We start from the raw sequence: 2,929 nt of genomic DNA, 5'->3' as shown, positions 1-2,929 counted from the left end.
AAAATGACCAAATAATATAATAACAATGAATTATAATAAATATTGCTTTCATAAAATACTATTAAAAGTAGAAAATCTTTAAAGTTCACTCCTCTGAGTGAACCAATAGTATTGTAAATAAAGAGTTACAATTTAATTGCTAAATTTTAAAAATATATTTTAACTACATACAAGATAAAGTTATTTTTTGAAGTACGCAAAATTTCATAAGTGATTGTTAGGCCAATTCAATGATTTTTATGTTGCATAGAAGATCTAAGATAATCTAAGTGATTTTTCCACTTGAAGATTGAAACTTGAGTTTTTCAAAATGGTGGCATGAAAAAGAAAATAAGGGATTTGAGCTAATTTTATTTAAATTTTAAATTTTATCCTAATGTCATATGTAATAGAATGATTCAATTTTTTAATGATGGATGAAAGATTAGTGCACTAGATAATAATTTGAATCAACCAAAATAAATCACCCAAACATATACCATATAGACACAATAGATATCGAAAAACTTCACATAAATATGATAACATCATACACTATATAAGTTTATTAATACAATACCAGTAGATTATCCTATATATATATATATTCTCAAGTTATACACACATTGGTATCTCTCTCTCTCTCTCTCTCAAACACACACACACACACACACACACACACACACACACACACACACACACATCTCATTTAACATATCTTTGTTTACATGTGATACATATATGTTTATGGGTATATTTAGGTATGTGTCCCTCTTCATGTTTATTTATTAAAATGCCCCTTTATAGGAATTGATAGTTAGCTCTACGACCATACTATTATTTATTTGTCTTTTTGTGACTTCAACTTGGTCTATCATGACCTGGTGTGTGTTTTCTTGTTTCTAGTCTTTGTCATACTCAAGGATTTTTTATCTATTGGATGACCCTTTATGGCTTACAATATAATGGGAGTGGCGTGGTTCTATCTTATTAGTAATAAGAAGATAAGTCAATCGTATAAAGGGTCATAGAGTTGTCTAAATACTACTATCAATGCTTTTTATTAAGTTGGGAAGGGTCCAAACCTGTTACATATCCAAATAAAAAACCACCCATCAAAAAATAAAATCAAGGCTTGAAGATCAAGTCCACCAAACAATGGAAATTTTATAGTGAGTTTTCATTAACAAAAATATAAACATGTAAGTTCTATAGAAAGAAACAAAAAAATAGCAATGAGTAGAAACAACCAATAGAAGCAACAAAGGTTATTAAGACAAACTGCCCCATCCACATAGCATATCCTTTATCTCCCTCCCAAGGCAAAAGGTCTCTTCTATCCTTTCCCATAGTACTTCCTTAGTCTTTACAATGCCCTTTCTTTTCTTTCTTTTTCTCAATTCCCTTCACCATAGTTGTCACCTCCATTATGTACCTCTACATCACACATTTGTCGATTCTAATCAAATTCTTGATATCACCATCTATTCACATTTATTTCAAAATAAAGATATTTTTTTGGGTTCCTCACCAAAATAAATAAATTGAGCACTTCAAGCCAATTATCTATGCAAAAGTACTTTTAAAACCTCCAATCTAACCCTCCCCACTCCACCAAAAAAGAAATAAAAAACTTCAGTATTCTTCCAATTGTTCATAAATGGTGATGAAAAACCCTCATCACTTCATCACTTCTCTTTATGATTTTGAAGGAGGATATATACACCTCATGTATCAAAGATGTTCCAGAATATTTATTCTTTTTGTAAGAGGCAAACAAAGTGGGATTAACCCTTAGTCCCTAGGTCCCAATTAAAAATCAGGCTAATGTGAGAGAGTTATGAAATGTTAATTCTCTTTTTGTGATCCATAGTCTCCTCTTAAAAAATTAAAAAACCAATAAACTGCAAATATTTTTTCACGCACTATAAAAAAAAATCCGAATCCAAATAGCCCAGCCATAAAATTCTTACTAGCAAATTATTTGTGCAAACCTTACCCATTTTTTCGATACGCTGACTTTCTCATCCATTTCAATGTAATTCATCCCCTCCTTTGCCTTGCGTAGCAACGCCTGTCATGCTTCTCCTTAAGTTCTGTGATACCATACTGGGAAAATTGGTCAATATATCTAAATCACATTTAAAGGACACATATTCACATTACATTAATTTCAGAACAATACAGATAGCATGATTGTCTAATGTTTGAGTGGATGTTATATTTATAAACCATTTTTATTTTCTAAATGGACTAGAAAGTAAGTACAAAAGTAAAATAAGAAACAATCCCCATGCTTTATTTGTTCAAATACAACTATATGATGGATCAGCATATCAGGAAATATAATTCCATTGCAGTGAATATTTCTTATAAATCTGTCATTTGTACATCACTATATTTTCCAAAGAAAAAAACTTTACTTGCAAGATGAAAACTATATTTATAACATTAGCAAATTTTAGTTCAGCCCAGTTTCATAACGTAGCAAAAACATTTATGCATGAGAACAACATATTTGGCTATATTTGACAAGGAATAAAAAAGAAAGAAATAAAGAGTAAAGGGAGCAGAAACTTACTTTGAATATAAGGAGAAGTTGAAGAGGACTCTCATGGAGATGCTACCCATTATCATATACCAGGCACATGCAAATGAGGTGGAAGCATCCAAAACAGCACATAAAGATATACCTATTTTAAATGGATAGCTCTCAATCTTTTTTAATGGAGGATTCTATGTTATATATCAAATAATATAATGTCAGATTGAAAGAAAAAACAAAAATTAGTGACACTTCCATTTTTATTCAATAAACTGTTGAAAAACAAATCTCTGATACAATCTAATACATGAACAGTTGCAATATTCACTTTCATTATTTTGGCTATTGAGTTCCATTAAGAAAAAATAAAGACATACTGTTTAGAATTCTTATTGCTTGTTGACA

General features: G+C 30.0%; 1 long non-coding RNA gene across 1 annotated transcript; it reads right to left on the bottom strand.

Annotated features, from left to right (window-relative positions):
• Positions 1–1,126: 1,126 nt before the first annotated feature.
• Positions 1,127–2,179, bottom strand: LOC149569751 (uncharacterized). Its single transcript, XR_016361768.1, has 2 exons — positions 1,979–2,179; positions 1,127–1,416 (listed from the first exon to the last, which is right to left on the bottom strand). It is a non-coding gene; the product is annotated as an uncharacterized LOC149569751 (long non-coding RNA).
• Positions 2,180–2,929: the final 750 nt, after the last annotated feature.

Source organism: Cupressus sempervirens, chromosome 3, assembly GCF_028749045.1.
Source record: "Cupressus sempervirens isolate cs-2001-9-10 chromosome 3, ASM2874904v1, whole genome shotgun sequence".
In the NCBI taxonomy this organism is placed as follows: Eukaryota; Viridiplantae; Streptophyta; class Pinopsida; order Cupressales; family Cupressaceae; genus Cupressus; species Cupressus sempervirens.
Note: the sequence above shows the minus strand (reverse complement) of the source record. Positions and strands in the feature narration are given on the sequence as shown.